General features: G+C 39.8%; 1 pseudogene; it reads left to right on the forward strand.

Moving 5' to 3' along the window:
- Positions 1-6,060: 6,060 nt before the first annotated feature.
- Positions 6,061-9,424, forward strand: LOC107573542 (tripartite motif-containing protein 16-like; annotated as a pseudogene).
- Positions 9,425-11,072: the final 1,648 nt, after the last annotated feature.

An 11,072-nucleotide genomic window follows, 5' to 3' on the forward strand; every position in this document is an offset into this window, starting at 1 on the left:
AATTTGAGGCTACAGCACAGCAGCTCTTCTTGGTTTTCTCTGATGCACTAACTCTGCAGCAGCACTTCTTCTTCGTCGTCTCGTCTCATGCACTCACTCAACCAAGCGTTCTAACCACGACCTCGCCCCTCCCCACCCCCAACCATTCGAATTTCTGTAGGCGGGAATTATTTGTAATGATATTCCAATGAGCCGCTTTGTGATATCACAAAGCCCGGAAAACAAACCCTGTAGTCCAAACGAGCCGTTCATTGTAGTTCTTGAAAAGGGATTTATAAAAAACTAAATATCTCCCTTTGGAGTGGACTTTGAGATTTGTAACTTTCTAGATCTTTTTAATGCCCAAACATACACACTACACACTGACTAAAATTAAAAAAGTGAAAAAGCATAATAGGACCCCTTTAATGCAAGAACGGAAGAGAGGGACGGGGTGAGGAGCAGCTCATTATCATTTGACATGCACTGAAACGGGTCGCTGTGAACATAACGGTTTTTGACATGGTAAAAAAGGTGTTGTTTTACAGTACCAATGAGAAATTTTAACCAAAGTATGTTATAGACTTTTCATGAAGACCCTAAAGAATCATACCAACTGGTGGAAAATGGCCATCCGATGTCCTTTTTAATGCCTACACCAGTTCTGTTCTGCAACAGGTGTGTTGACAAGGTAACCACCCATAAAACAATCACAACATACCCCAATCAGAAACCCTGGATGAACAAGGAAGTCCGACTTCTGCTGAAAGCACACACTGTAAAAAGTGAACCTGTGCAGTTGTTGCTTTAAGGAGTTATTTCTATCTGATACTACATATAATTCTAGTTTTGTTGTTGTAACCTAGTTCACTCAAGATTATGTAACATAAAACAAGAGGATGTTACTTCAACGTAAATCCATTACTTTAACCCAACATACAACTTCCAATAAAGCTCAGAACAAACACATTCAAAACGAACTTTCAGCTGCAACAAATATGCTTTAGAAACACACAGTTACAGTAACCAGAAAAAAACTATAGCTAAAAAGTCAAGGATCAAGACTGCAACTAAAGCACCTATCCCCACAATGGTGACTCAATAAAACATCAACATCTAAACCTCTGTTAATGCTTAAGACGTTTTGTATGAAAGAAATGAAGTCAGACTGGTTTGTAATAAGTGAAGATGCTGAGATCTAGAGAGATTTGTTAGTGTATAAAGTTCTGTTGGGATTTAAAGGGTTTCTGTTGTCTGAGTTTCGTGGGTCACCATTGTGCTGAAGAGTAGAGTGTGTGCTTCAGTCCAGGAGAAGCCCAAGAAACATTGATGTCATGCTGCATGTTGCTTTATTTATAGGCAGTAGCTGTGCTGTTGCTTATGCAATGATAGTTACATTAGCTCAAGCATGTGTGCAACTGCAAGAGATTTATATTTTACAGAGAATGTTTCACAATGGTAATTCAGGAATGTTATTTTCATTAACAGTAAATGTTTAGCACTCTGTGCTGCCATGCATTTCACCGTTTTTTTTTTTCAGTTTTTTTTTTCAGTGTGGAAAATGACTTTCATCATTTAAAATAAAAAAGATTATATCAAACTTTAGTAATTTTACCTAACTGGAGGAATCAGGTTACATCTGCTAACACTTATGCTTCAGTAAAACTTGTTTTTTCAAGTTGGTTGAATTAAGTTATAATCAGTAATCTTAAATAATTTATTTCATTTCAACAAAACCAGTTATTGTAGATGTTACCGGATTAAGTACCTTTTCTACGTTGAACTGACTAAACAGTTTTTTTCAGTGTAGTAGGCTGCATTCAGATCTGACAACCGGAAAGCCTACAGTTTATCCAGGGTCAGTCTGAAGAAGGGAATTAAAGCAGCTAAACGCAATTACAATGTTTATTGAAGACTAATTTAAAAACATGTTACTGGATTAAGTACCTTTTCTACGTTGAACTGACTAAACAGTTTTTTTCAGTGTAGTAGGGTGCATTCAGATCTGACAAACGGAAAGCCTACAGTTTATCCAGGGTCAGTCTGAAGAAGGGAATTAAAGCAGCTAAACGCAATTACAATGTTTATTGAAGACTAATTTAAAAACAATGACCCCAGATGTACTGTATATGGCAAGGCACCGATGCCTTACAGACTGTAAACCAGTAAACAACCCCCCCCACCCCAAATGAACTAAACCACTTTTACACTCACTTTGATCATGGAAACACGGAAGCACCCAACAAATCTGAGCCCTTACTCGACGACCTGCCACTCACTTTTTCAACCAGTGAGGTGTGCTCCACTCTGAGCAGGGTGAATGCACGTAAAGATGGCATCCCTGGTTGAGTACTCAGGGCCTCCGCAGAACAGTTGGCTAATGTCTTCACCCACATTTTCAACCTCTCCTTGGCCCAGCCTGTTGTCCCTACCAGCTTCAAAACAGCCACCATTGCACCAGTACCAAAACATACTGCTGCAACAGCCTTCAACGACTTCTGCCCTATTGCTTTCACTCCCATCATCACAAAGTGTTTTGAGTGGCTGGTCCTTATCAACCTGAAAACATGCTTGCCCCCAACACTGGACCCATATCAGTTTGCCTATAAACCCAAAAGGTCAACTGAAGATGGCATTGCCTCAGCTTTTCACTCCGCACTGACTCACTTAGATAAAAGGACACATATGTCAGGATGCTATTTGATTATTTCAGTTCTGCCTTCAATACTGTTATGCCTTCCAAACTGATTTCCATGCTCACTGATCTTGGCATCAGCCCCTCCCTCTGCAACTGGACCTTGTACTTTCTCACTAACAGATCACAGTCTGTTAGGCTTAACAGTTACAACTTCTCCTCCCTCATTTTGAACACTGGTGTTCCACAGGGATGTGTGCTAAGCCCAGTACTTTACTCCCTCTTCACCCATGATGGCATACCTGTACATGGCTCTAACTCCATAATCAAGTTTGCAGACGACACCATGGTGGTAGGCCTGATCAGTGGCAATGATGAAACGGCCTAGAGGGATGAGGTTCAGCACCTGGCAGTGTGGAGTGCCAACATTAATCTGCCACTCAACACCCAGAAGACCAAAGAACTGATTATGGACCACCGGCAGTCTAGGATAGGTCACACACACTCCCATCTACATTGATGGAGCCAAAGTGGAACCTGTGACTAGCTTCAGGTTCCTTGGTGTCAATATCTATGAGGATATATCCTGGACCCTCAACACCTCCACTCTCATCAAAAAGGCACAACAGCACCTTTATTTCCTTAGCACACTAAGGAAAGCTCACCTGTCCCCCACATGCTGTTGAACTTTTAGTGCTGCACTATTGAGAGCATCCTAACAAACTGCATCACAGTGTGGTATGGCAGCTGCACTGTGTCAGAACAGAAAGCCCTCCAGCAGGTGGTGAAAGCGGCTCAATACATCACTGGTGTTCCGCTACCCTCCATCAAAGACATTCACCACAAACGCTGCCTAAAGAGAATAAGCATTATCAAAGACTCCTCTCACCCCAGCCACAGACTCTATATTCCTCTCCCATCTGGGAGATGTTATAGTACACTATAGTATAGTCTTCACTGTCACACCAGCAGACTGAGGAACAGTTTCTTTCCCTCAGTTGTTAGCCTGCTGAACTCTAAACTCAGGCACTGAACACTACATCCCACTCTGACCGCAGACACTAATGTGTACTTAAAAAAACCTGATCTACTGCACATCTACAACTACTTGCATTTCTACCTGATAATGCTATTTGCATTGTATACTGTTGTGTTTCAGGTAGCAATACAAAGCCAGGCCACAGCAGTTGAACGTGTCACATAACTAATTTAATAACAGTTCTTAACACACATATGTCTCGTGCTCATCACTCTACTATATAATCGCAACCTTAAAGCCATGTTGGCCAATCAGAAGCCTGAAAAAGTTTCCAGTAGGCGGCTCCAACGTCACAAGCCAAAAACTCCGGTTTTGCTGTCTACACGATAACACTGCAACCGGAGTTTTTTTTAATTCTTCACCATGGCAGGAGTTTTCAAAAATGTTCGGTTTCAGTGACTTGGTGCTACATTTGCGTGTGGAGACTCTATATTCCTCTCCCATCTGGGAGATGTTATAGTACACTATAGTATAGTCTTCACTGTCACACCAGCAGACTGAGGAACAGTTTCTTTCCCTCAGTTGTTAGCCTGCTGAACTCTAAACTCAGGCACTGAACACTACATCCCACTCTGACCGCAGACACTAATGTGTACTTAAAAAAACCTGATCTACTGCACATCTACAACTACTTGCATTTCTACCTGATAATGCTATTTGCATTGTATACTGTTGTGTTTCAGGTAGCAATACAAAGCCAGGCCACAGCAGTTGAACGTGTCACATAACTAATTTAATAACAGTTCTTAACACACATATGTCTCGTGCTCATCACTCTACTATATAATCGCAACCTTAAAGCCATGTTGGCCAATCAGAAGCCTGAAAAAGTTTCCAGTAGGCGGCTCCAACGTCACAAGCCAAAAACTCCGGTTTTGCTGTCTACACGATAACACTGCAACCGGAGTTTTTTTTAATTCTTCACCATGGCAGGAGTTTTCAAAAATGTTCGGTTTCAGTGACTTGGTGCTACATTTGCGTGTGGACAAACGGCCAAACCGCATAGAAAAACTGTGGTTTTAAAAAATAACCGTGTTTGTGTGGACAATTAGGTGCAGAGAGACTGAGCAAGGGATGATCCATATTTCATTAAGGAGGAGGGGTTGAAGTATATATTAAAGGGGTCATATGATGCGATTTCAAGTTTTCCTTTCTCTTTGGAGTGTTACAAGCTGATTGTGCATAGATAAGATCCTGAAGTTGCAAAGACTAAACTCTCAAAACCAAAGAGATATTCTTTATCAAATTTAAGACTCTGCCACGCCCCCCTAAAACAGCTCGTTCTAACACGCCCCCACATATCTACCTCACTATGTGGAAATATTTGCATAATGCCGCCCAAATGTGCATGCAAAGAAAGAAGGCGTGGTTTCAGTAACCACAGTTAGTGTTGAAGCAGCTTGTCAGGGAGACGCTGTGTGTTTCTAGGCGAAAGCAAAAGCACTTTATTTGGCCTTCCGAAAGTAGATGCATTTAGGAATCTTTAAGATTACTTACAACAGAACAGCAATGCATTTTATGGACGACCGAGCTCGCGATTATGGTAAGGGCAGTTACGTTTCCGACGAGTGCTTGCAGTGTTCGGCCAATCACAATGCACTGGGCCAGCTGGCCAATCAGATTTGAATCTAGAAGTGTTTGAGAGAGGCGGGGCATAGAAGACCTACAATAATATACAGTATTTGAAAAATAATGTGTTTTTTGAACATTAAAGCATGTCAACATATTCTGTTACACCAAATACACAAAATAATTATCTTTAAAAAAAGCATAATTTGACCCCTTTAAATGTATGCAGTGTGGAAATTTTGTTTTACAACATTTAATCTTGGTGCTTATTAAACATTAAAATTGCACTACGGCTCTATGCTGCTTGTGTTTTAGAAGAATGTTTTATGTTCTTATGTGTTGCCAAATTGGTACACCCCTCTCTTGGATAAATGGTATATTCCCCGGGTGTTGCACTCCTCAGTCTACGGGAAGCATTCTGAAGAGAGATTGTAAAACAAGAACAGAGATAATTATTGTAACACTGTCCCATTTTACTGTTCCAGTAAACACCCAGGAAAAGGCATTACCGGTTTTTGTCCTTGTTTAGGGGCCCATCCTGTACAGTGTCCTGTGTTTCATCGTTGAGTCTCAGAGGCAGTGCACATAATAATTAATATATTTGTAAAAAGTTAAATAAATAAAGCTATTTTTAGAGACTTTCAGAAAATTCAAAATATCCAAATTGTATCAATGGAAATAAAATCGGATATATTTTATGGGGATTGATTGAAGAATTCATAGAAAAACTAATTTAGACTCCAGTCTTTACTGTTCCAGATTAGTTATCTAAAATGTAAATGGTCTCAACAAAACAGCACATATTGTCAAACGGATGTGTCTCTGTGTGCCTGCATAGATGTGCATACTTGGGACCATCCTGCCAAGTGTGGGGTGTCTGTGGGAATACAGGAACAGCAATTCTGCTCATAGTTTTCAGTACTGCAGTACAATATGGTAAACAGTTGCAGTATCACTTCATTTTTTTTGTTACCCTATTTTATGTCAGCTTTGGATTCTTACTAATTCTAAGTTTAAGTTTGAGACCTAGTGAACTTTAGCATATGAGTTTATAGATTAACAGACACACCTGTATGGCACACTTTTCACAAACCAGGAAACCAGGAAACTCATAAAACCTGAAACTCACTGAGGGAACCAAGAACTTTAGCTGTTGTATGTGTCTCTTAAGGTGGCCGAGAAGTGCAAAGCAAATCACAATTCTGAAAACAAAATAACAAATTACAAATGCAAATGCAAGTCTAAAAAACAAAATAACAATTCAGAAAGCACCACAACAATTCAGAAAACATTATAACAAGTCAGAAAAAGTGGTGGAGAAACTGAAGAAGACCAAACTAAAAGCTGCTGTTCCTGCTGGATCTGGAGACGTGGAGTGTGACATCTGTACTGGAAGAAAACACAAAGCTGTCAAGTCCTGTCTGGTGTGTCTGGAGTCTTACTGTCAAACTCACTTTGAGTGTCATGAGGAGTTTCGTTCAGGAAAGCGACACAAAGTGACTAATGCCACTGGACGACTGCAGCAGATGATCTGCCATCAACATGATAAGCTTCTGGAGGTTTTCTGTCATACTGACCAGCAATACATTTGCATGTTGTGTGCAATGGATGAACATAAAAGCCATACGACTGTATCAACTGCAGCAGAGAGGTCAAGAGAAAGAGGTATGAACTGAAATTACACAAGTGTTCCTCCTTGGCATTATATAACCACATCACAATGTGAATGGATCATTTCAGCTCCACACACATTGGTAATTGCAACATTGTGTCTCTGTGCATTTGAATATAAGTTGATCTTTGCTCAACTTTGTCATATCACAAATGGTCATTGTTTCTTGTGTATCTTAAATCTATATGCAATCGAAATTCACATGGATCTCAGAACTTGCTTATGATAAATTATATTATTTTATATAACATTTATCATGTTTGCTGTTATCTGTTTGTCCTACAGAGGCTTTTAAAGGAGACACTGAGAAAACGCCAGCAGAGACAGAAAGATCTTGAGCAACTGAGAGAGGCTGTGGAGTCTCATAAGGTGAGTTTGGAGAAGAAGAGAAGTTTGAGACTCAGTTGGACTCTCCTCTTTCAGTCCCACTGAAGCCGCTGTGAGGAAGCAGTAAGAGCTGATTGTGATGTGTGTCTAACAGCGCTCTGCACAGACAGCAGTGGAGGACAGTGAGAGGATCTTTACTGAGCTCATCCGCTCCATTGAGAGAAGCCGCTCTGAGGTGACACAGCGGATCAGAGATCAGGAAAAGACTGCAGTGAGTCGAGCTGAAGGACAAATGGAGCGACTGGAGCAGGAGATTGAAGATCTGAAGAAGAGAAACTCTGAGCTGGAGCAGCTTTCACACACAGACGATCACATACATTTCCTGCAGGTAGCCCAACTGTAGTGCAGGTTATTGGGGACAGTGTGAGATAATGAGGTCTTTGAGTCATTTGTATTGTCTTTCTGCAGAGTCTTCAGTCTCTCTCAGCTCCTCCTGAATCTACAGAAAACATCTCTGTCAGTGTCCTCTTTTCTTTGGATGATGTGAGAGAATCTGTCTGTCAGCTGAGACAGAAACTGCAGGATTTCTACACAGAGGAGATGAAAAAGATATTGGGTAAAAATTAATCTGCTCTCTGAAAACAGTCTTTAGGTATAGTCTTTTAGGTTTACCTCTGTTTTACTTTATGTCTGTTGATTCCCACAGTCACTCGCATTGACATTGGTTCTAGGACCTGTGAGGACTTCCTACAATGTAAGTCACTAATAAAACAAACACAATTACAAAACGTTTACTTTCTAATTTCTAATTCTTAATTATTTTGTGAAAAATATCAGACTCACCAATGAGTAAACCAAATTATACCAAACAATATACTTAAAAATATATGTTAAACAAATTCTTACAATATTTTCAATCTCATATCTAAACCAGAAGTAATGACTATTTAATAGATCAAATACACTGAATATAAACAAGGAAGTGTTAAGCTACAATCAATGTCTAACAAAACAATTAAAAACCATTATACAGTATCATCAGATTCCCATCATCTCACTCTGGATTCAAACACTGCACATAAACTCCTCCGTCTGTCTGGGAAGAAGAGAGTGGTGACTTACACTGACACACCCCAGCTGTAACCTGATCATCCAGACAGATTTGATATATGTTTTCAGGTTCTTTGTAGAGAAAATGTGTGTGGATTCTGTTACTGGGAGCTTGAGTGGAGTGGGAATGTTGGTGTGGGTATATCAGTGTCATATAAGACCATCAGCAGGAAGGGATCTGGTAAGGAGTGTGTGTTTGGATGTAATGATCAGTCCTGGAGTTTGTTCTGCTCTCTCTCTAGTTTCTCATTCTGGCACAACAACAGACAGACTAAACTCCCTGTTCCCTCCAGCTGCAGGAGAATAGGAGTGTATGTGGATCACAGTGCAGGAACTCTGTGCTTCTACAGCGTCTCTGACACAATGAACCTCATCCACACAGTCCAGACCACATTCACTCAGCCGCTCTATCCTGGGTTTGTGGTTGGTTATAAATCATCAATGAAACTGTGTGATTTTCAACTGATATTCCTTCCTCATTCTAAACAATTAGTATACTGGACACACTGGGTTTTTACTGGACATATTTGTGTAATATAATATTTTTGTGTCTTACTGTTCTCTATTTCTGTTTTATCACGTGATAGAAAGTCTAAGGCCTTCTCAAGCTGTACAGCTGACCCATCTAATCTGCTGCCTATTATGCATCAAACTAAAATGTCTGTAAAGGCACAAAGTAGCGCCATCAAGTTAGCATTTTTAAACATTCGCTCACTAAAAAATAAATCATTTCTGATCAATGACTTAATAACCACAAACAACCTGGATTTTATGTTTCTAAATGAAACATGGCTAGAAGACAGCTGCAGTGCAACGGTCCTCAATGAAACAGCCCCTCCTAACTTTACTTTCATGAGTGTTTGCAGGACTGTTAGGAGAGGTGGAGGTGTAGCTGCTCTATTTAAAGATGTCTATCAATGCAAGCAAGTGTCATTTGGTCAGTACTTGTCTTTTGAATATCTAGGGATTGTGTTGAAAGGTGCTCCACGCATTCTGTTTATCATTATTTATAGGCCTCCAAAATACTCTCCAGCCTTTGTTGAAGAGTTCACAGAACTGTTATGTTCTGTTAAATGATTTCCTCAGAGTTTGACTGTTTTTCTATTGCAGGGGATTTTAATATTCACATGGGTAATGCAGAAATCAAAACTACAAAATAAATTATAACTGTTTTAAACACTTTTGAACTGATTTAGCATGTGCATGAACCCACACACAATCGTGGACATACTCTAGATTTAATCATCAGTAGAGGTCTAAACATTTCATCCATTGTTATTAAGGACGTAGCACTATCTGATCACTTCTGTATTTTCTTTGATATATTGATCTCTGCTACCACTGAATCTAGATCTGTCTCTGTCAGAAAGAGATGCATTAACGGTAAAAACACTAGTTTGCTATTTATGGAGGCTATATCTTTAACACCAAACATTTCTGCAGACTCTGTTGATCTTCTCCTTGATTCCTTTAACTCAAAAGTTAGGAATGTTATTAATTATATTGCTCCTTTAAAAGTCAGTAAGAAGACTGGCAGACAAAAAGCACCTTGGAGAAAATCAACAGCAGTTCAGAGTATGAAAAGACAATGCAGAAAATCTGAGCAGATATGGTGGAAGACGAAACTTTAAATTCACTATAGCATCTATAAAGACAGCCTTCATGCTTTCAATGTGAAACTAGCCACAGCTAGACAGACCTTCTTCTCAAACCTTATAAGCAGTAACTTAAACAACACTCACTCTCTTTTTGCTACTGTTGAGAGACTGACAAACCCCCCAAGTCAGATTCCCAGTGAAATGCTCTCTGACAGCAATTGAGAAGATCACTAATATCAGGAAGGCGATTAGCACATCCTCAAGTTTTGCAGAGGTCAGACAGATTTGACCGCAATTTCAAAAAGAAGTTACTATGTCTGTTTTTTAAGCAATTGACAGCAAAATGTTGGAAGAAATAGTACAGCACATTAAATCATAAGGTGATTCAACCTGCTATCGTGACACACTTCCCACATCTTTTTTCAAAAGCGTGCTTAACTGTTTATAAGCAGATCTCAGAAGTGGTGAACGCTTCACTTCTTTCTGGGACTTTTCCAAAATTCCTGAAAAATGCAGTTGTTAAGCCCCTTCTGAAAAAGAGCAATCTTGAGAAACACCATATTGAGCAACTATAGACCAATATCAAATCTTCCTTTTATAGGCAAGATTATTGAAAAGGTAGTTTTTAATCAGCTGAACAACTACTTAAACTCAAATGGATACCTCGACAATTTTCAATCTGGTTTCCGACCACATCACAGCACAGAGACAGCACTCGTTAAGATAATAAATGATATTCACTTTAATTCTGATTCTGGCAAAATATCAGTGCTGATACTACTAGATCTTAGTGCTGCGTTTGACACTGTCGATCATAACATGCTTCTAGAGAGACTGGAAAACTGGGTCGGGCTTTCTGGGATGTTACTCAAATGGTTCAAGTCATACTTATAAGGGGGTGGTTATTATGTGAGTATAGGAGAACATAAGTCTAAGTGGACGTCCATGACATGCGGAGTCCCACAAGGCTCAGTTCTTGCACCGCTCTTGTTTAGCCTGTATATGCTCCCACTGAGTCAAATAATGAGAAAGAACCAAATGGCCTATCACAGCTATACTGATGATAACCAGATTTACCTAGCCTTATCACCAAATGACTACAGCCCCATTGACTCCCTCTGCCAATGCATTGATGAAATTAAC

This window comes from Sinocyclocheilus grahami, unplaced genomic scaffold, assembly GCF_001515645.1.
Source record: "Sinocyclocheilus grahami isolate Dianchi unplaced genomic scaffold, SAMN03320097.WGS_v1.1 scaffold1973.1, whole genome shotgun sequence".
Lineage (NCBI taxonomy): Eukaryota > Metazoa > Chordata > Actinopteri > Cypriniformes > Cyprinidae > Sinocyclocheilus > Sinocyclocheilus grahami.